Raw genomic sequence first — 23,980 nt, forward strand, 5'->3', positions numbered from 1 at the left:
GTGTGTTATTAGTTTAAGCAGACTGTGTTTGTCTATTGTTCTGACTTAAATGAAGATCAGATCAAATTCTATTACCAATTTATGCAGAAATCCAGGTATTTCCATACTTTTTCTTGCCACTGTACAGTGTTGTAACCATGTGCAAATAGTTAAAGTACAAAATATAAATATGGGTTGTATTTACAGTATCTATCACAGGTGTGTGTGTGGTCTGCTGAACAGTGAGAACATGACACAGTGACACTTGAATTAGAAATGATCATTACCACTGGTGTGTGTGTGTGTGTGTGTGTGTGTGTGTGTGTGTGTGTGTGTGTGTGTGTGTGTGTGTGTGTTATCACTCAGTTCACTTCCTGCTTTGCAGTGAGGTAGGAAGTCACAGCTGAGATCAGGAAAAACAAAATGGCCGTTGAGAGGAAAAAGTCAATCTTCTCTCTCCAGGACCAGCGCTGATATACTCTACGTGTATTGCATTCTATTCCACCGCAAACCCAGAATTCAGACTTACCTACGCCACAATCACATATTCTACAAAGCATTCTAGAATCATCCCTGCTATTGGATCCATTCATGGATAAAGGTGACTACACTTCAAGTCTTAGGAAGGCTACATCACTGTGCGATGCTAGTTTATCCGTCCACTGCACTAGCACAATCCCTCCTGTGCCATACAGGTCTGGAGCTCTTGGCATAGTATTTAATAATATACAGTTGGGAGAAATCTGAGATTCCTGATTTACCAGGAACAATCACATCTCGGAATACTAAAAAAAAAAATCTAAAACTTTCTCAAAACAACAAAAGCATGATGGTGATGGACGCAATCCAAAACACATTTCAGTGCTTACTGCTTAGTTTACAACAATATTTTCACAAGAACTCCCAACACACACACACACACACACACTATCTGGTCGGCCATCAGGAGAGCCACAGGAAGTCAGCCCTGTTAGAGTTTCCTGTCCACCCCTATGATGGCTCCCCCGTTTTCCTGGAAACCCAGGACACAGTTCATCAACACACACAGAATCCTCCCATGCCAGCTGCAGTCCCACTGCCCCCACCACACTCACACCTCTCCCTCTTGGCTTCTCTCCTACACCAAGAGAAGAAGAAAGTCTGCTCACTGTACTGCTGTTCCCAAATGTCATTTTTTAATGAGGCAAATTACAACATTATGGTCTTTGTCAGGTAAACTACTTCTCTCTCCTGACATTCTCTATCTCTCTTTCTATCTCTCTCTCTCTCTCTCTCTCTCTCTCTCTCTCTATTCAATTACATTTCAATGTCAGGGCTTTATTGGCATGGGAAACCAAAGCAAGTGAAATGGATAATAAACAAAAGTGAAATAAACAATAAAAACAATTACAGCAAACATTACACTCACAAAAAGTTCCAAAAGAATAAAGACATTTCAAATGTCATATGTGCAAATAGTTAAAGTACAAAGGGGAAAATAAATAAACAGAAATATATTTACAATGGTGTTTGTTCTTCACTGGTTGCCCTTTTCTTGTGGCAACAGTTCACAAATCTTGCTGCTGTGATGGCACATTGTGGTATTTCACCCAATAGATATTGGAGTTTATCAAAATTGGGTTTGTTTTCAAATTCTGTGTGGGTCTGTGTAATCTGAAGGAAATGTGTCTCTAATATGGTCATACATTTGGCAGGAGGTTAGGAAGTGCAGCTCAGTTTCCACCTCATTTTGTGGGCAGTGTGCACATAGCCTGTCTTCTCTTGAGAGCCAGGTCTGCCTTATGGCGGCATTTCTCAATAGCAAGGCTATGCTCACTGAGTCTGTACATAGTCAAAGCTTTCCTTAAGTTTGGGTCAGTCACAGTGGTCAGGTATTCTACCACTGTGTACTCTCTGTTTAGGGCCAAATAGCATTCTAGTTTGCTCTGTTTTTTTGTTAATTCTTTCCAATGAGTCAAGTAATTATTTTTTAGTTTTCTCATGATTTGGTTGGGTCTAATTGTGTTGCTGTCCTGGGGCTCTGTGGGGTCTGTTTGTGTTTGTGAACAGAGCCCCAGGATCAGCTTGCTTAGAGGTCTCTTCTCCAGGTTCATATCTCTGTAGGTGATGGCTTTGTTATGGAAGGTTTGGGAATTGCTTCCTTTCAGGTGGTTGTAGAATTTAACGTCTCTTTTCTGGATTTTGATCATTAGCAGATATCGGCCTAATTCTGCTCTGCATGTATTATTTGATGTTTTACGTTGCATTCTGAATGCAGAAGTTACTTGTGGTGCTGATGTTTACTGGAACACCATTATTTTGGTCTTACTGAGATTGTCAGGGCCCAGGTCAGGGCCCAGGTCTGACAGAATCTGTGCAGAAAATCTAGGTGCTGCTGTAGGCCCTCCTTGGTTGGGGTCAGAAGCACCAGATCATCAGCAAACAGTGGACATTAGACTTCAGATTCTAGTAGAGTGAGGCTGGGTGCTGCTGACTGTTCTAGTGCCTTCGCCAATTCATTGATATATATGTTGAAGAGGGTGGGGCTCAAGCTGCATCCCTGTCTCACCCCACGGCCATGTGGAAAGAAATGTGTGTTTTTGCCAGGTTTAACTGCACACTTGTTGTATGTGTACATGGATTTTAGAATTGTACAGTGCCTTTGGAAATTATTCGGACCCTTTGACTTTTTCCACATTTTGTAACGTTACAGCCTGATTCTCAAATGGATTAAATAAAACATCATCAATCTACACACAATACCCCACAATGACATAGCGAAAACAGGTTTCTAGAAATGTTTGCTAATTTATAAATACAAAAAAAAAAATTGAAATACCATAAGTATTCAGACCCTTTGCTATGAGACTCAAAACTGAGGTCAGGTGCATCCTGTTTTCATTGATCATCCTTGAGATGTTTCTACAACTTGTTCGAAGTCCACTTGTGGTAAATGCAACTGATTGGACATGATTTGGAAAGGTACACATCTGTCTATATAAAGTCCCACCGTTGACAGTGCATGTCAGAGCCCATGAGGTCGAAGAAATTGTCTGTAGAGCTCCGAGACAGGATTGTGTCGAGGCACAGATCTGGGGGAAGGGTACCAAAACATTTCTGCATTATTGAAGGTCCCTAAGAACACAGTGGCCTCCATCATTCTTAAATGGTAGAAGTGTGGAACCACCAAGACTCTTCCTAAAGCTGGCCACCCGGCCAAACTGAGCAATCAGGGGAGAAGGGCCTTGGTCAGGGAGGTGTCATTCTGACAGAGCTCTAGAGTTCCTCAGCTCTAGAGTTCCTTTGTGAAGATGGGAGAACCTTCCAGAAGGACAACCATCTCTGCAGCACTCCACCAATCAGGCCTTTAATAATAACAATAAGGCTTAAAGTACGACTTTGTCTTCTTTGCTTCACGAAAGTATTCAATCTTTGTTGATTTCATACATTTTAAGAATTGCTTCCTTAACACTGTCATAATCATGAACAAAGTTAATGTCCGTAGTCACATAGGCTTCTCTTGCCTTCCCTGTTAGCAGACTTACAAGCAGAATCACTCACGCTTCTCTCGGCCAACCACACGTAGCCGCCATCTGTTCAAACGTTGCAAGGTACACTATATTTCATCATTGTCAGTGAGCTTGGGCAGTGACGGGTCCAGCCGGAACGTCACTGGCACCGGGCCCCTTGGATCTGGGTGGGGATTGGACTGATCAGGTAAGCCAGTGCTGTTTTCTTTTAGGTCAATAACCATCACCTCGACCAACTCGGGGCTCCCGAGTGGCGCAGAAGTCTAAGGTACTGCATCTCAGACCCTGGTTCGATTCCATGCTGTATCACAACTGACCATGATTGAGAGTCCCATAGGAGGGTGCACAATTGGCCCAGTGTCATCTGGGTTAGGGTTTGGCCATCATTGTAAATAAGAATTTGTTCTTAACTGACTTGCCTAGTTACATAAAGCTTAAATCCTTTTTAAAACATTTATTAACTGGAGCTGAGCCTCTTGTCTCTGCTCCCGATGCTCGCTCTTTTTAATGCTCAATTGGAGCAAGTCCATGAGCTCCAGCATAGCACACAGCTGTGGATCACATTGCCTCTTGCCCACAGAAAATGCAGCATTGCTGATATGTGGTTGTCTGTGTGCTAATCTCTGTGGTGTCCCCAGCCCACTCCACAATATATCCTTCTGCATTGCGCCTTGTGTTAATGCCATCCGTACCTGGTTCCTTGGTAGTTTTGTGGTAGCTCCCAACCCGTGCTCCATCGTCGTATCAAATCAAATCAAATTAAAGTTTATTTGTCACGTGCGCCGAATACACGTGCGCCAAATTTTTTGCACTATTGGTTAGAGCCTGTAAATAAGCATTTCACTGTAAGGGTGACACTCACACCTGTGTTAACGAGAGAATCACTGACATGATGTCAGCTGGTCCTTTTGTGGCAGGGCTGAAATGCAGTGGAAATGTTTTTGGGGGATTCAGTTCATTTGCATGGCAAAGAGGGACTTTGCAATTCATTGCAATTCATCTGATCACTCTTCATAACACTCTGGAGTATATGCAAATTGCCATTATACAAACTGAGGCAGCAGACTTTGTGAAAATTAATATTTGTGGCATTCTCAAAACTTTTGGCCAAGACTGTACATGTAGATATGGTTAAAGTGACAATGCATATGTGATGAACAGAGAGTAGCAGTAGCGTAAAAGAGGAGTTGGCGGGTGGAGGGACACAATGCAGATAGCTCGGTTACCCAATGTGCGGGAGCACTGGTTGGTCAGCCCAATTGAGGTAGTATGTACATGAATGTATAGTTAAAGTGACTATGCATATATGATAAACAGAGAGTAGCAGCAGCGTAAAAGAGGGGTTGGTGGGGAGGGGGGCACACAATGCAAATAGTCCGGGTAGCCATTTGATTACCTGTTCAGGAGTCTTATGGCTTGGGGGTAAAAACTGTTGAGAAGCCTTGTTGTCCTTGACTTGGCACTCCGGTACCTCTTGCCATGCGGTAGTAGAGAGAACAGTCTATGACTGGGGTGGCTGGGGTCTTTGACAATTTTTAGGGCCTTCCTCTGACCCCGCCCCAGTGATGTACTGGGCCGTACGCACTACCCTCTGTAGTGCCTTGCGGTCGGAGGCCGAGCAATTGACGTACCAGGCAGTGATGCAACCAGTCAGGATGCTCTCGATGTTGCAGCTGTAGAACATTTTGAGGATCTCAGGACCCATGCCAAATCTGTTTAGTTTCCTGAAGGGGAATAGGCTTTGTCGTGCCCTCTTCACGACTGTCTTGGTGTGCTTGGACCATGTTAGTTTGTTGGTGATGTGGACACCGAGGAACTTGAAGCTCTCAACCTGCTCCATTACAGCCCCGTTGATGAGAATGTCAGTGTGCTCGGTCCTCCTTTTCCTCTAGTCCACAATCACCTCCTTAGTCTTGGTTGAGGAATGGGTTGTTATTCTGGCACCACCTGGTCAGGTCTTTGACCTCCTCCCTATAAGCTGTCTCGTCGTTGATGTGTCATCTGCAAACTTAATGATGGTGTTGGAGTCGTGCCTGGCCTGCAGTCGTGGGTGAACAGGGAGTACAGGAGGGCACTGAGCACGCACCCCTGGGGAGCTCCAGTGTTGAGGATCAGCTTGGCAGATGTGTTGCTATCTACCCTCACCACCTGGGGGCGGCCCGTTAGGAAGTCCAGGATCCAGTTGCAGAGGGAAGTGTTTAGTCCCAGGATCCTTGGCTTAGTGATGAGCTTTGAGGGTACAATGGTGTTGAACATTGAGCTGTAGTCAATGAATAGCATTCTCATATAAGTGTTCCTTTTGTCCAGGTGGGAAAAGGCAGTGTGGAGTGCAATAGAGATTGCATCATCTGTGGATCTGTTTGGGCGGTGTGCAAATCTAGGGTTTCTGGGATAATGGTGTTGATGTGAGCCATTACCAGCCTTTCAAAGCACTTCATGGCTACGGATGTGAGTGCTATGGTCTGTAGTCATTTAGGCAGGTTGCCTTTGTGTTCTTGGGCACAGGGACTATTGTTGTCTGCTTGAAACATGTTGGTATTACAGACTCAATCAGGGACATGTTGAAAAGGTCAGTGAAGACACCTGCCAGTATACAAAACAGGGTCCGTACGCTTTCTGTTTTTAGCGCACTAGAATCCTCAAAGCCACTGCCACCAAATGCCACAGAAAGATATCTGGATATGGGCTTCGTCTTAATCCACAACATCTGCCTATGTCGGCCTTCTGAATCTTTGGTGGAAGGTGGCAGAGCTACAGCGGTGTTTGTCAGAACATTTCATATCCCGAAAATCGGTCTTCTAACGAAACAAAGCGTATGAACGGTTTGGCCTACAAACTGATATGACCACTCTATGGAAAGATGAGACTCTCACAAACATGATGGTGATCTCTGTTTTGACCTACGACCCCCATGAGTGTCACGGGACCTGTCTGAATGTAATCCAAAATATATATATATATATACACTGCTCAAAAAAATAAAGGGAACACTTAAACAACACATCCTAGATCTGAATGAAAGAAATAATCTTATTAAATACTTTTTTCTTTACATAGTTGAATGTGCTGACAACAAAATCACACAAAAATAATCAATGGAAATCCAATTTATCAACCCATGGAGGTCTGGATTTGGAGTCACACTCAAAATTAAAGTGGAAAACCACACTACAGGCTGATCCAACTTTGATGTAATGTCCTTAAAACAAGTCAAAATGAGGCTCAGTAGTGTGTGTGGCCTCCACGTGTCTGTATGACCTCCCTACAACGCCTGCGCATGCTCCTGATGAGGTGGCGGATGGTCTCCTGAGGGATCTCCTCCCAGACCTGGACTAAAGCATCCGCCAACTCCTGGACAGTCTGTGGTGCAACGTGGCATTGGTGGATGGAACGAGACATGATGTCCCAGATGTGCTCAATTGGATTCAGGTCTGGGGAACGGGTGGGCCAGTCCATAGTATCAATTCCTTCCTCTTGCAGGAACTGCTGACACACTCCAGATGAGGTCTAGCATTGTCTTGCATTAGGAGGAACCCAGGGCCAACCGCACCAGCATATGGTCTCACAAGGGGTCTGAGGATCTCATCTCGGTACCTAATGGAAGTCAGGCTACCTCTGGCGAGCACATGGAGGGCTGTGCGGCCCCCCCAAAGAAATGCCACCCCACACCATGACTGATCCACCGCCAAACCGGTCATGCTGGAGGATGTTGCAGGCAGCAGAACGTTCTCCACGGCGTCTCCAGATTCTGTCACGTCTGTCACATGTGCTCAGTGTGAACCTGCTTTCATCTGTGAAGAGCACAGGGCGCCAGTGGCGAATTTGCCAATCTTGGTGTTCTCTGGCAAATGCCAAACGTCCTGCACGGTGTTGGGCTGTAAGCACAACCCCCACCTGTGGACGTCGGGCCCTCATACCACCCTCATGGAGTCTGTTTCTGACCGTTTGAGCAGACACATGCACATTTGTGGCCTGCTGGAAGTCATTTTGCAGGGCTCTGGCAGTGCTCCTCCTGCTCCTCCTTGCACAAATGCGGAGGTAGCGGTCCTGCTGCTGGGTTGTTGCCCTCCTACGGCCTCCTCCACGTCTCCTGATGTACTGGCCTGCCTCCTGGTAGCGCCTCCATGCTCTGGACACTACACTGACAGACACAACAAACCTTCTTGCCACAGCTCACATTGATGTGCCATCCTGGATGAGCTGCACTACCTGAGCCACTTGTGTGGGTTGTAGACTCCGTCTCATGCTACCACTAGAGTGAAAGCACCGCCAGCATTCAAAAGTGACCAAAACTTCAGCCAGGAAGCATAGGAACTGAGAAGTGGTCTGTGGTCAGCACCTGCAGAACCACTTCTTTATTGGGGGTGTCTTGCTAATTGCCTATAATTTCCACCTGTTGTCTATTCCATTTGCACAACAGCATGTGAAATTTATTGTCAATCAGTGTTGCTTCCTAAGTAGACAGTTTGATTTCACAGAAGTGTGATTGACTTGGAGTTACATTGTGTTGTTTAAGTGTTCCCTTTATTTTTTTGAGCAGTGTATATATATATATATATATATTCCTGAGCTTTCTTATAGCTCCTAGATATAGGACAGGCATTTTAAAACCTTATCCCTTATTATTTATTTTATGTTTGCCACTTGAATGTGTTATTCAATGTGTTTCAGCGTAGACTAGCCTAAATTTCAAACTGGTCGATACTGGTCTATGCTGGTTTATTCTAGTCCATGCTGGTCCATACTAGTCCATGATGGTCTATGCTGGTCCATGCTGGTCTATGCTGGTCCAAGCTGGTCAGTGCTGGTCTGACCAGCATGGTCTAGCTCAGGCCTGGGCAATTCCAGTCCTCTGGGGGCCTGATTGGTGTCACACTTATCCCCCATCCCTAGCAAACACACCTGATTGAAACAAAATGCATTTTTAACTGAAGATCATGATTAGTTGATTATTGGAGTCAGGTGTGTTAGCTGTGGCTGGGGCAAAAGTGTGAAAAAAGTCTAGCTGTTTAGGCTGGCCGACTAGCTGGTCAAGCTGGTGATGCTGGTATCCTGGTGACTGAGCTGGTCCATGCTGGTCTATGCTGGTCCAGCATGTCTTATTAAGAACCTTTAGGTCACCCACTCTTAGACTCGCTTCACTTCCTGTTGAACGTAGAGTGCGAAATGAGGGAGAATTCAGTTTGTTGTTTTAGAAGGTTCTGAAAGTCTATTGAAAAAGTTTGGTTACTAGCTAGCTACCTTTTGAGTTTGGATCCCGCGACGTGGTTGGCATCGGTTGCTGGGGCCGCTACTATTTGTCCAGTGATCCTGCCGACCAAGGCCAGGTCTAAGGAGCTGCTTAGCAGGGTTTTCTTAAGGGCTTGAACGTAGCCCACGATGCATTTAGCCATTGTGGCTGGGACCACAGATTATCCCGAGCTTGTGGCTGTCTAGACCCCTACTGTTTATTGTTGTTGTTTTCAATCTTCCATGCAACCTGCCCTGTCTGGAACTGAAAGGAGTAACAGCGTAACCTACTGTTGTTACCATGACAAAGACCAAAGCCGGCCGGAGTATCATTGAGGACAGTGGTGTCTTTCTATTACAGGAGAAAGATCTTTTAAAAGAACATTAAGAGTTCTACAAACAGTTGTTACAACAACAAGAAAATAGCTTCAAGTGCTGTGTCCAAATACTGGTGGAGTCGACTAATAGAAGAATGGACGATCTGACCAGAGAAGTCCAAGACCTGAAGAACAGTTTGCGGTTCTCTCAGGGTCAGCTCGATGAGTTTAAACAGCAAGATGACTGCAATCTGTAAGTCAGAGGACATCAGTTCTGTATGTGAATCCATGATAACAATGACAAAGAAATCAGATTATCCTGAGGGACAATCAAGAAGGAACAACACTGTTGTGGACGGAATTACATAATCTCCATGAGACCTGGACAAAATCTAAGGACAAAGAGAGGAAAATTATCTTGGAGAAACTTTACATGGACCACAAGAATATTGAGGTGGAGCGCGTCCACAGGACTGGAAAACCCACCACCGGCCCAGGGCGGTAGTAGTCAAGTTCCTGAGGTTCAAGGACAAGGTAGCTGTTCTGGAAAGAGCCAAGAACTTGAGAGGAACGTACATCTTCCTCAACGAGGACTATCCTGAAGCTGTGTGCCAGAAGAGGAAAGAACATATCGCAGCCATGAAAGGTGCCAAAGTGTGTGGGGACATTGCTTACATCCGCTATGACAGGCTCATTGGTCACCCTCCAAATTATTATTATTATTAAACTATACAAGCCAGTTAAGAACAAATTCTTATTTACAATGACAACCTACCCCGGCCAAACCTGGACGACGCTGAGCCAATTATGCGCTGCCCTATGGGACTCTCAATCATGGCCAGATGTGATACAGCCTGGATTCAAACCAGGGACTGTAGTGATGCCTTTTGCACTGATATGTAGTGCCTTTGACCGCTGAGCCACTCAGGAGCCCAAAAAGCCTGGAAGGGATGAGAGAGCCAAGCATATGGGTTCGTAGCTTCAACCCTGCAGCACACATCAACTGATTAATGGAGCGCTGAACATATATATTTTGTTCTGTTTGCTCTTTTCCATATTATGTCTATATCTGATACCCAGGAAAGGGCTGAAAATAGCCCATATTAATATATGTAGCCTTAGAAGTAAGGTTCATGAAATCAATAGCTTGTTAAGATCAGATAACATTCATATATTAGCCATTTCTGAGACTCACTTAGATAGTTAATTTGATGATATAGCAATACAAGGATATAACATCTATAGAAGAGACAGGAATGCTTATGGGGAAGATGTGGCTGTATATATTTAGAGCCATATCCCTGTAATACTTATAAGATCTTATGTCAAGTGTCATCTAAAGCCTTTTCTTTTGGGGTGTTGATATAGGCCGCCAAGTGCTAACAGTCAGTATCTAAATAATATGTGTGAAAGCTTGATAGTGTACTTAGGTCTACTTTCTTGGGGACCTGAATATTGACTGGTTTTCATCAAGCTGTCCACTCAAGAGGAAGCTTCTCACTGTAACCAATGCCTGTAATCTGGTTTAGGCTATTAATCAACCTACCAGGGTGTTTACAAACACTACAGGAACAAGATCATCCACATGTATTGATCACATTTTTACTAAACTTTGTTCTAAAGCTGTATGCGTACCCATTAGATGTAGGCATCACAATATAGTGGCTATATCCAGGAAAAACAAAGTTCTGAAAGCTGGGCCTAAAATAGTGTATAAGAGATTAATATTTTGCTGTGACTTATGTGGATGATGTTAAAAATATTTGTTGGTCTGATGTGATTAATAAGGAGCATCCAGATACTGCACTTGATAAATTTATGAAATTGCTTCTTCCAATTATTGATAAACATGCATATCTGTCATATCTTTAATCTGAGCCTAGAGGAAAGTCTTTGTCCTCAGTTCTGGAGGGAAGTCAAAGTCATTCCGCTACCCAAGAGTGGTAAAGCGGCCTTTACTGGTTCTAACAGCAGACCTATCAGCTTGCTGCTAGCAAACTGTTGGGAAAAAATGGTGTTTGCCCAAATACAATGCTATTTCTCTGTAAACAACAGACTTTCATCATCCTTATAGAGAAGGGCACTCAACATGTACTGCACTGACACAAGTGACTGATGATTGGTTGAAATAAATTGCTAATAATAAGATTGTGGGAGCTGTACAGTTAGATTTCAGTGCAGCCTTTGATATTACTGAGAAAACGTACATTACCGTTCAAAAGTTTTGGGTCACCTCGAAATGTCATTGTTTTCCATGAAAACATACATGAAATTAGTTGCGAAATGAATAGGAAATAGAGTCAAGACATTGACAAGGTTCTAAATAAGGATTTTTAATTGAAATTGTGTCCTTCAAACTTTGCTTTCGTCAAAGAATCCTCCATTTCAAGCAATTACAGCCTTGCAGACCTTTGGCATTCTAGTTGTCAGTTTGTTGAGGTAATCTGAAGAGATTTCACCCCATGCTTCCTGAACCACCTCCCACAAGTTGGATTGGCTTGATGGACACTTCTTACGTACCATACGGTCAAGCTGCTCCCACAACAGCTCAATAGGGTTGAGATCAGGTGACTGTGCTGACCACTCCATTATAGACAGAATACCAGCTGACTGCTTCTTCCCTAAATAGTTATTGCATAGTTTGGAGCTATGCTTTGGGTCATTGTCTTGTTGTAGGAGGAAATTGGCTCCAATTAAGCTCCATCCACAGGGTATGGCATGGCGTTGCAAAATGGAGTGATAACCTTCCTTCTTCAAGATCCCTTTTACCCTGTACAAATCTCCCACTTTACCACCTCCAAAGCACCCCCAGACCATCACATTGCCTCCACCATGCTTGACAGATGGCGTCAAGCACTCCTCCAGCATCTTTTCATTTTTTCTGCATCTCACGAATGTTCTTCTTTGTGATCCGAACACCTCAAACTTAGATTCGTCTGTCCATAACACTTTTTTCCAATCTTCCTCTGTCCAGTGTCTGTGTTATTTTGCCCATCTTAATATTTTATTTCTATTGGCCAGTCTGTGATATGGCTTTTTCTTTGCAGCTCTGCCTAGAAGGCCAGCATCCCAGAGTCGCCTCTTCACTGTTGACGTTGAGACTAGTGTTTTGCGGGTACTATTTAATGAAGCTGCCAGTTGAGGACTTGTGAGGCGTCTGTTTCTCAAACTAGACACTCTAATGTACTTGTCCTCTTGCTCAGTTGTGCACCGGGGCCTCCCACTCCTCTTTCTATTCTGGTTAGAGCCAGTTTGCGCTGTTCTGTGAAGGGAGTAGTACACAGCGTTGTACGAGATCTTCAGTTTCTTGGCAATTTCTTGCATGGAATAGCCTTCATTTCTCAGAACAAGAATAGACTGGCTAGTATCAAAAGAAAGTTCTTTGTTTCTGGATATTTTGAGCCTGTAATGCTGATGCTCCAGATACTCAACTAGTCTAAAGAAGGCCAGTTTTATTGCTTCTTTAATAAGCACAACAGTTTTCAGCTGTGCTAACATAATTGCAAAAGGGTTTTCTAATGATCAATTAGCCTTTTAAAATGATAAACTTGGATTAGCTAACACAATGTGCCATTGGAACACAGGAGTGATGGTTGCTGATAATGGGCCTCTGTATGCCTATGTAGATATTCCATTAAAAATCAGCAGTTTCCAGCTAAAATAGTCATTTACAACGTTAACAATGTCTACACTGTATTTCTGATCAATTTGATGTTATTTTATTTTAATGGACAAAAAATGTGCTTTTCTTTCAAAAACAAGGACATTTCTAAGTGACCCCAAACTTTTGAAGGGTAGTGTATTGGGTTATGCTTTTCAACCTCTGCGATATTGTGGATTCAGAGTTATCTATCTAATAGAACTCAGATGGTTTTCTTTAATGGAAGCTTCTCTAATGTCAAACATGTAAAGTGTGGTGCACCTCAGGGCAGCTCTTTAGAGTAGGCCCTCTACTTTTTTCTATTTTTACCAATGACCTGTCACTGGCATTTAACAAAGCAGGTGTCCATGTATGCTGATGATTCAACCATATACGCATCTGCAACCACAGCTAATGAAGTCAATGAAATCCTTAACAAAGAGTTGCAGTCTGTTTTGAAATGGGTGGCCATTAATAAACTGATCCTGAACATCTTTAAAACTAAGAGCATTGTATTTGGTACAAATCATTCCCTAAGTTCTAGACCTGAGCTGAATGTGGTAATGAATGGCTGTTGAACAAGTAGAGGACAATAAATTACTTGGTGTTACCTTAGAATGTAAACTTACATGGTCAAAACATACAGATGAAATGGTGGTAAACATGTGGAGAGGCCTGTCAGTAATAAAGAGGTGCTCTTTATGTAGCTACATTTGAAATGGTATATCAGCTACAACATGGTATATATCATACACTACAGTTGAGGAATAATGGGTAAGTAATTCTGCTTTGAAAGGTGATAAACTTGTAACCTCACTTTAGAGAAAATGGCCCTTGAATGTTTTGGTACACCTACTGGAGAGCTCCTCTTTGTCTACACCCATTCAGCATCATTCACATCCTCTTAAGCCCCACCCATCTCTTTAAGGATCCACATGTGAGGCCATGTGCTAAACAGAGTGAGTACGGTAGTGTACTAAACAACAAAAGAGTTCAAGACTAAAGGCTGGTTTATACTACGTCTATCGACATGAACATTCTATTGTCGTACGACATCAAACTTGTCGTTGTCGTTATGAAAAAGTATCAACCCCAAAAACTACAGGCTGCAGGACATCAGCAGCCTTGTGGTGCAAAATAGCATAATTGGTGTATTTTAACACCAATAAACCCATCCATTTAAAAATGAATTTAGTATATGTCAATCTAGCAAACCAGGCAAAAATAAGCAACTTTCTAAACCATGTTTTGGTTAGTTTCTAGCTTGTTAGCTAACCTTAAGCTAGCTGGCTAACCTTAAATTAGCTGGCTAACCAGTTCAAATAATGACCATATCATATAGCTGACAACGTCTTAACTTTAGCTTATTTGTATTCAATATTACAGGAAAATAAACTCACAACAAGATCATTATTTACAAGTTAATCACAAGCTAATTACAGAAAATAGCTTACGGTTGTGATTGTGACTAAATAAAAGCAGGGCAGTCTACCGAATAATTTTAGAACTTGGACACTGTCTCGTTGGCATAACAATATATCATAATTTGACTTTGGTGCAGGTCATGTTGTTCTTCACATTACCCTCTCTGGTTAACACACACTATATTAAATAAGATCAAAGTATATTTGTCACATGCACAGGATACAGAAGGTGTAAATTGTACAGTGAAATGGTTCCTTGCATAGTGGTGTCTTTTGTATAGACATGTAGCTAGCTAGCTAAACAATGAACCATAATCCCAACTCATAACATTACTACCCTGCATGAATCTGCAGGTAACTAACCAACTAGGTTCAATGTTAGCTAGCTAGCTAACATTAGGCTATAACTAGCAATGCAAATGGCTCTGAGATACAAATAATATTACTACACAGATCATACACGTAATGTTAGCTAGCGAGCCAGCCAGTTAACGTTAGCTAACTAGCTAACAGTACGCTTTAACTTGCAATGAAAACGACTTCGAAAAATGTTGAATTATATAATATCTGAAAATGTAGCTAGCTAAACACTCTTACACGTATAAATGCATGAACGCTTCTCCCTCTCTATCACGGATGCCATGGTTGCCCTTAGTTTGAAGATATAATCCGGAGACAGGTGTTTTATACAACAGCCTTCTGTGTTCTCTTTTCGACTCCCTCCACATATTTGCAATCAAACGGCAGAATTTTCTTCATCTCCTTAGCTATCATACTCTGCTTCCACTGGGCATTCCACTGATTTCAAAACTCAGTCCTCCAGAAAGTGGAGAGCATTGTCAACACTTTTGCAGTAATTTGTGATTTCTTTCAAAAAGCCACGTTAGAAAGGATTACCTACACATACTGATCAGCTCATGTTATAGACAGAAGCATGCTACAAGGCAGACCAATTCGAAATCAGCTCTCAGCATGTCCAGGCCTTCCATTATCTCAGCCAATCATGGCTAGCGGAAAGGTTTCTTTTTCCGTGGCTAAATCAACTAGGCTCATAATTTAACAATTCAATTCGTATTTACAGATGGCGTACAAGTTTGTTATTAAGGTACATGAAAGTTCACATTTTCCACAAGGCATTTCTGTAAAAAAAAAGCATTTTGATAAAAAAAAATGTATGTTTACATTCAAATGCCTCTCCTGTGAAGTAGTGACTCGCAACATACGCCTAGTTTCCTGAAACGAGTCGCATATATTCAAGTGCTGCAAAGAAAAACCTAGTTAAGCTGCAGCTGGCCCAGAACAGAGCGGCACATCTTTTTCTTAAAGGACTAATATTAATACTAGGCATGTCCGTCTCTTTTGGATACAAGTTGAGGAAAGACTGACTGCGTCACTTCTTGTTTTTATAAGAAACATTAATGTGTTGGAAATTCCAAATTGTTTGCATAGTCAACTTACACACAGCACTGACCAGTGGCGGTCGGTGCCGTTTAAGATGAGGAAGGACATCCATGTTTTTTATGAGCATGGCTTTATTTCTATTTACAGCATATTGGATGACTGTAATTCATATTCCATTCACCCAGTTCAATGTAACATCAATAGGTTTAGCCTACTGCATGATTTACATGGTAACATTTTCCCTATACCCATCATGAGGTTGCTACAACCTAGCCTATGAATGAAAGTTTACAACGTAGGCGCACACAGGTCGAGAGAAAGATTGTGACAGACAGTGAAGCATTCAATACCGCCTTGCATCTAGGGTGTAATCATTAGTCCAACAGTTGCAAACAACAGTTTCTATTGGACAAATTCCTATACATTGATTAATTAATCAATCATTTTTGTCCTATGCTAAACAAAGATAAATAACATACATTTTCTAAACTAATCAAATCTGTTAGTTGGACTTGTTGCACCGCTACTGAAATGGTTGTTCCAGTTTAGATGGTTAAGGTTGTCTCATTTATTTTTCTTTCCAACCCTGGCAGTCATTCTGAACGCAGCGAAGGCTGGTGACCAGTGTCTAAAACACAACGAAGGCTGGTGACCAGTGTCCAAAACACAACGAAGGCTGGTGACCAGTGTCCAAAACACAACGAAGGCTGGTGACCAGTGTCGAAAACACAACGAAGGCTGGTGACCAGTGTCGAAAACACAACGAAGGCTGGTGACCAGTGTCCAAAACACAACGAAGGCTGGTGACCAGTGTCGAAAACACAACGAAGGCTGGTGACCAGTGTCGAAAACACAACGAAGGCTGGTGACCAGTGTCCAAAACACAACGAAGGCTGGTGACCAGTGTCTAAAACACAACGAAGGCTGGTGACCAGACTAACCAACAGACTAACAGACTAACCAACAGGTTGAGAACTGATGAAAAAAAGTGATAGATAACTGTCTGATGGAATTGTAAGCAACATACACAGACCAGAATGACTAGCCCACAGACCTGCCGTTGAGAATGGTTACATCTCCCTGATACAGGCCAGGGTGTCTGGTTTGAGAGAGCGCGTACATCTGTGTGAAACTGTGTGTGTCTGGTGTGAATGGTATGGTTCTCAGAAGTGCTGTCAGTTTAAATAAGGCCTATTTATGTCAGAGTAAATTTAACAGCAGCTATAGTTCCCCTCTGCTCGACCCTAACCAGAGATATTAGAGCAATCTCTCTCTCTCTCTCTCTCTCTCTCTCTCTCTCTCTCTCTCACACACACTCTATCTATCTATCTATCTATCTCTCTCCATCTCTCTCTCTCTCTCTCTCACTCACTCACTCACTCACTCACTATCTCTCTCACACTATCTATCTCTCTCTCTCTGTTTTTTTCTCTCAGTTTTTTTTCTCTCTGTTTTTTTCTCTCTCTCTCTGTTTTTTTCTCTCTTTCTCTGTTTTTTCTCTCTCTCTCTCATGGGTGGAACCCTTTACTAAACTTATATTTGCATAGATTACAAAAGAAGCAACACTGTATCAAAATAGTGTTTTGGAGATAATGGCATGCTTGTACACTCATCCCCTCTATAGGGGTGGAAGCCAACCCTCCTGCAGGAAAGCTACTGGCTGTGCAGGCTTTTGCTTCAGCCATACTGTAATCAGTGGTGTAAAGTACTTAACTAAAATTATTTAAAGTACTACTTAAGTAGTTTTTTGGGGTGTCTGTACTTTACTTTACTATTTATATTTTTGACAACTTTTACTTATACTTCACTACATTCCTAAATCAAATATTGTACTTTTTACAACATACATTTTCCCTGACAACCCAAAGTACTCATAACATTTTGAATACTTCACACACTTATCAAGAGAACACGTGGTCATCCATACTGCCTGTGATCTGGCAGACTCCCTACACACAAATGCATCTTTTGTAAATATTGTCTGAGTGTTGGGAGTGTGCCTCTGGCTATCTGTAAATATTGTCTGAGTGTTGGGAGTGTGCCTCTGGCTATCTGTAAATATTGTCTGAGTGTTGGGAGTGTGCCTCTGGCTATCCGTTCATTTTAAAAACAAGAAAATACTTCATATGAGGAATTTGAAATGATTTATACTTTTACTTTTGTTACTTAAGTATATTTTGGAATTACATTTAGTTTTGATACTTAAGTATATTTAAAACCAAATACTTTCAGACTTTTATTCAAGTAGTATTTTACTGGGTGACTTTCACTTTGACTTGAGTAACTTTTTATTAAGGTATCTATACTTTTACTCAAGTATGAGAATTGGGCACTTTTTTCTACCACTGACAATAACATACCTGATTCAGCTAATCAAGGTCCTGTTGAGCAGCTGATTAGTATCACCATTTTTAAGTAGTGGTGGAGCAATACCCAGCATACCCAGCATCTCTCAAGAAGGAGGGTTGGCCACCTCTGATATACAGGCAGTAACTCTCTTTGTACTCAACAAGTTACAAGAAGTTCAATGGTTTAAATCCAACTCAGGCTATTCCCACCTAAATTGCCTATCTAATGGACATGGAGGGATTTTTCAAAAATAAAACATTTACTCTGGACTGAAAACGCATAGCAGACACACACACCACCCTCAATCATCACACTCACAGACATCCAAACACACCCTTTCCTGTGCCATCTCCTACAGATAAACAGCTCCCAGCAGGGAATTCACAGCAGGAACAACACAGCAGGAACAACACAGCAGGAACAACACAGTAGGAACAACACAGTAGGAACAACACGCACGCACAGCTATGTGGAGTAAGTTTGGGTTGGTATACAGAATCCTTTATCTCTCTCATTCTGGCCTAGTTACAGAATCCTTTATCTCTCTCATTCTGGCCTAGTTACAGAATCCTTTATCTCTCTCATTCTGACCTAGTTACAGAATCCTTTATCTCTCTCATTCTGGCCTAGTTACAGAATCCTTTATCTCTCTCATTCTGGCCTAGTTACAGAATCCTTTATCTCTCTCATTCTGGCCTAGTTACAGAATCCTTTCTCTCTCTCATTCTGACCTAGTTACAGAATCCTTTATCTCTCTCATTCTGGCCTAGTTACAGAATCCTTTATCTCTCTCATTCTGGCCTAGTTACAGAATCCTTTATCTCTCTCATTCTGGCCTAGTTACAGAATCCTTTCTCTCTCTCATTCTGGCCTAGTTACAGAATACTTTATCTCTCTCATTCTGGCCTAGTTACAGAATACTTTATCTCTCTCATTCTGGCCTAGTTACAGAATACTTTATCTCTCTCATTCTGGCCTAGTTACAGAATCCTTTCTCTCTCTCATTCTGGCCTAGTTACAGAATCCTCTCTCTCTCTAATTACCTGTTTTCGGTGCCTGTGAGGGTTTCTCTGGGCTTGACTACAGACCAACAGACAATCTCCCTGCACTTCTCACACTCACTTTGTTTGAAAAATCACTCTGTCATTTAACCAAACCAAAACAAAGTTTGTGAAATTGTGCTGGTTTTGTTTTTGCTGAGTGAGTGTGTTGAGTAACTTCAGGTTTTATTTTTTACGGATGTTGGCCAGTGAAGCGTGAAGGGCAGCGCTTACAGTTCACACTGAGCCTGTTAAGTCAGTTATTTTGAAATCAAATTACAGAGCAATAAATGGAACACTAGATCAGGAGTAAATAACGGTGGTGAATCAAAGGCTGCATCTGACTTCATGACAGTGTTGCCTATTCCCTATATATGCCTAGTGTACTGTAGGCCTACTAGGCTATTTTTGTTCAGATACATATAGCGAGGGACAATACATAAGAACGGATCCTTGGTGTCCACATCACCAACAAACTAACATGGTTCAAGCACACCAAGACAGTCGTGAAGAGGGCACGACAAAACCTATTCCCCCTCAGGAGACTGAAAAGATTTGGCATGGGTCCTCAGATCCTCAAAGGTTTCTACAGCTGCACCATCGAGAGCATCCTGACTGGTTGCATCACTGCCTGGTATGGCAACTGCTCGGCCTCAGACCGCAAGGCACTACAGAGGGTAGTGTGAACGGCCCAGTGCATCACTGGGGCCAAGCTTCCTGCCATCCTGGACCTCTATACCAGGCAGTGTCAGAGGAAGGCCCTAAAAATTGTCAAAGACTCCAGCCACCCTAGTCATAGACTGTTCTCTCTACTACCACACGGCAAGCGGTACCGGAGCGCCAAGTCTAGGTCCAAAAGGCTTCTAAACAGCTTCTACCCCCAAGCCATAAGACTCCTGAACATCTAGTCACATGGTTACCCAGACTATAAGCATTGCCCCCCTCTCCCCTCTCCCCACCACTGCTACTCTCTGTTGTCATCTATGCTCAGTCACTTTAATAACTCTACCTACATGTACATACTACCTCAACTAACTGGTGCCCCCGCACATTGACTCTGTACCGGCACCCCCCTGTATATATATATATATTTGTTTTTACTGCTGCTCTTTAATTACTTGTTACTTTTATATCTTATTTTTATCCGTGTTTTTTTTTAAACCATTGTTGGTTAGGGGCTCGTAAGTAAACATTTCACTGTAAGGTTGTATTTGGCGCATGTGACTGATACAATTTTATTTGATTTTGATTACATAGGGAGGGATGCTACATAGGGAGAGATGCTACATAGGGAGGGATGCTCCATAAGAAGGGATGCTATGTAGGGAGGGATGCTACATAGGGAAGGACGGTACATAGGGAGGGATGCTCCATAAGAAGGGATGCTACGTAGGGAGGGATGCTACATAGGGAAGGACGGTACATAGGGAGGGACTTTACATAGAAAGTCCGCTACATACGGAGGGATGCTACATAGAGAAGGACATTACATAGGGAGGGATGCTACATAGGGAGGGAGGGTACATAGGGAGGGATGCTACATAGGGAGGGAGGGTACAAAGGGAGGGACACTACATAGAGAGGGACGCTACATAGAGAGGGACACTACATAGAGAGGGACGCTACATAAGGAGGGATGCTACATAGGGAGGGATGCTACATAGGGAGGGATGCTACATAGGGAGGTACACTACATAGAGAGGGACGCTACATAGAGAGGGACGCTACATAAGGGATGCTACATAGGGAGGGATGCTACATAGGGAAGGATGCTACATAGGGAGGGACGCTACATAGAGAGGGATGCACCATAAGGAGGGATGCTACATAGGGATGCTCCATAGGGAGAGATGGGGATGCTACATAGGGAGGGATGCTACATAAGTAGGGATGTTACATAGGGAGAGATGCTACATAGGGATGGATTCTACATAGGGAGAGATGCTACATAGGGATGGATGCTACATAGGGATGGATGCTACATAGGGATGGATGCTACATAGGGAGGGCAAAAAGTACTACAGTGGAGGAATATGGCTCTGGTCAAAAGTAGCCTAGTGCATTATAAGGGAAATAAGATACGGCCTGACACTTTTCTGTTAGCTTGACAATGGCTTTTTGGACGTGGTCATTAGCGATATAGAGGAAATCTTCGGCTCTGTCGATTACAGGATGAGTGTACTCCTACGTCATAAAGGTTCAGACCTCTTGGTAGAGGCTATAGTAGGCCAGAGGCAGGCGCCCACTGAAACCTTCTTTCACTCTATCACTCCCTTTCTCTACTTTTCTATACGGAGGATGTGATGACATCACGTGGAAACAGGAAGACCCTGTGCCTGAGACACCTGACTTCCCAGAACTTTTCCATCTCTCCCTCACCCTTCATCACTCACTCTCTCTTTTTCCACCCCCCAACCTCCCCCTGTACCTCTCACTCAGTGGAGGCTCCACAGAGGAGGAAGGGGGGACCATCCTCCTCAGTCAATTTTATTAAAATTAAAATTGTAAAACATTTAAAAAGTTATAATTTTTAGATTAAACTATACTAAATATATTCACGTCACCAAATAATTGATTAAAACACACTGTTTTGCAAAGAAGGTCTACAGTACTCTGTAGGGTAGCACCATTGTGTAGCTGGAGGACAGCTAGCTTCCGTCCTCCTCTGGGTACATTGACTTCAAAACAAACCTAGGAGGTTCATGGTTCTCACCCCCTTCCATAGACTTACACAGTAATTAGGAAAACTTCCAGAGGATGTCGTCCAACCGATGAGAGCTCTTGTAGCATAAACTGACATGTTGTCCACCCAATCAAAGGATCAGAGAATTAATCAAGTGCTGAAAGCATAAGCTACAGCTAGCTAGCACTGCAGTGCATAAAATGTGGTAAGTAGTTGACTCAAAGAGAAAGACAATATTTGAACAGTTTTTAACAAATTAATTTCTTACAAAATGAAGGAGAAGCAAGACAGAGATAGAGATTGTCATTTTTTTTCACTTTCAGTTTCACTTACTTAGCTAGCTAATGCAGCTAGCTAGTTTAGCCTACTCAAACACCCTTCTCAAACAGAGGGATGCTATGTTAGCTAGCTGGCTATGACTATCCAACACAACACTGGAACTCTTCCAAGTCAAGGTAAGCTTTTTTTTACTAATTCTCTCTCTCCCCCTCTCTCTCTCCTTGCCCACTCTCTCTCTCTCCTTGCCCACTCTCTCTCTCTCTCCCTGCCCTCTCTTTCTCTTTCCCTGCCCTCTCGCTCTCTCTCCCCCTCTCTCTCTCTCTCTCTCCCTCTCTCTCTCTCTCCCTGCCCTCTCGCTCTCTCTCCCCCTCTCTCTCTCCTTGCCCACTCTCTCTCTCCCTCTCTCTTTCCTTGCCCACTCTCTCTCTCTCTTTCCTTGCCCACTCTCTCTCTCTCTCTCCTTGCCCACTCTCTCTCTCCCTCTCCCCCCCTCTCTCTCTCTCTCCCCTGCCCTCCCTTTTCTCTGTAAACCCCACTATTCCTCTTTTTCGCTACATTGAAGGTTATGCTTTGAGATAAAACAAAATATGGGCTCCTAGACTGCTCACTTCTCAGTATCCTATCACTACTGCTCCACTCACACCCTGCAGTGTTTCCTGTTAACCAGGAGAGAGAGAGAGAGAGAGAGAGAGATTGATAGATAGATAGATAGATAGATAGATAGATAGATAGATAGATAGATAGATAGATAGATAGATAGATAGATAGATAGATAGAGTGAGTGAGTGAGAGTGAGAGAGATAGAATGAGAGAGAGAGAGTGTTTCATACCTGGGCCTGTGCCCTCAGAAATAGGGGGAAACAGCCAAAACAATATACATTTACATTGCTACACACAGACATTTGAACTTTACCATAGATACACTGAGTATCTTTGTTTAGGCTACAGAGGTTTACACTCAGTCTCAGAAAGCTAAATAAGAGTCGCAAACATACACCGACTGACTCACCGGAGAGCATGAAGGGTCGTCCGTTATTCGCGCTGGCTGGCGGAGAGAACAGCACCAGGGAGTTAAGTTCCAAGGCGCACGGGACAGAACGGGATGAGACCGTGGCTCGCCGAGCGCTCCTCTAGAGGGGATGTGAACGCGCGGCGCTCTCTCTCTGTCCGGAAGGGTTGGATTGACTGACACGCGCACTGACTGACGTCCACTCCGAAGAGCGCACCCTGGATGTGCTTGTGATTTAACAGGAAAAATAGAAATCTGGTTTTGACTTTCAATTACGTGATTCATCTAGAATTTTTTTTGACAAAACCGCTGAGCCCGGGAATAGAACCGCTGGGCCTGTCCCGGCCAGGTAATCCCTTCCGCCTATCCTGCTAGATAGACACATATGTTTCCCATGCAAATAGAGCTCTCGAATTGAAAAAGAGACAAGACAGATAGTGTCTCTCTTTCTGTCTCTTTCTCTTTCTCTCTTTCTCTTCCCTACCTCTACCCCTCTCTCTCTCTCTCTCTCTCTGTCTCTCTCTCTCGGCATCTAGAGAGGTACTGGAAGCGGATAAAGTGTGATCTCGCCTACAGTCTAAAATTTAACGAACGGGTTTTCAGCGTAACATCAGTTTGTTCAATGCTGGAGACACCAAAGAGTAATGACGTCTTTTTGTAGGCATTAACTCCGCCATGGTTCGTTGGCCAAAACCTACCGGGAAAATTCATGGCGTGTTTGTAGGGTTTTCTCGACTAAAGTCGAAAATAAGGTCTGTGGTGAAGATAATCTTAATTCGATTCCAGGCTGTATCACATCCGGCTGTTATTGGGAGTCCCGTAGGGCAGCGCAGAATTGGCCCAGCGTCGACCGGGTTTGGCCGGAGTAAGCTGTCATTGCAAATGATTTGTTCTTAACAGACTTGCCTAGTTAAGTACATTGATATTTATTTTTTCCAAAACCCTATTCATTCCCCATTCATTTTTCCCATAGGGATGGCTGAACGAACCAGAGGTAATATATTTCCGGGTTTTAGGACTACAAACTGGCGAGATGTGTTCTCTGTTGGGAACAAGAGGTGGTTATAATGATTTTAGAGTTCTATAAAACTCAGAAATTGATGGAGGAGCCAGTAGGAGAA

The 23,980-nt window shown here is 43.0% G+C and overlaps 1 protein-coding gene across 2 annotated transcripts in view; it reads right to left on the bottom strand.

The window, feature by feature from the left end:
* Positions 1-23,647, bottom strand: part of LOC115175333 (proto-oncogene tyrosine-protein kinase Yrk) — a 37,959-nt gene extending 14,312 nt beyond the window's left edge. Inside the window, exon 1 of one of the 2 annotated variants that reach the window (XM_029734515.1) lies at positions 22,860-23,647. The gene's annotated coding sequence lies outside the window, so the exon portion shown is untranslated. The remainder of the gene's footprint in view (positions 1-22,859) is intronic. The other variant, XM_029734514.1, reaches the window with a different exon arrangement.
* Between the last annotated feature and the right edge of the window lie 333 nt (positions 23,648-23,980).

The sequence above is a fragment of the Salmo trutta genome, chromosome 36 (assembly GCF_901001165.1).
Source record: "Salmo trutta chromosome 36, fSalTru1.1, whole genome shotgun sequence".
NCBI classification, from domain to species: Eukaryota; Metazoa; Chordata; class Actinopteri; order Salmoniformes; family Salmonidae; genus Salmo; species Salmo trutta.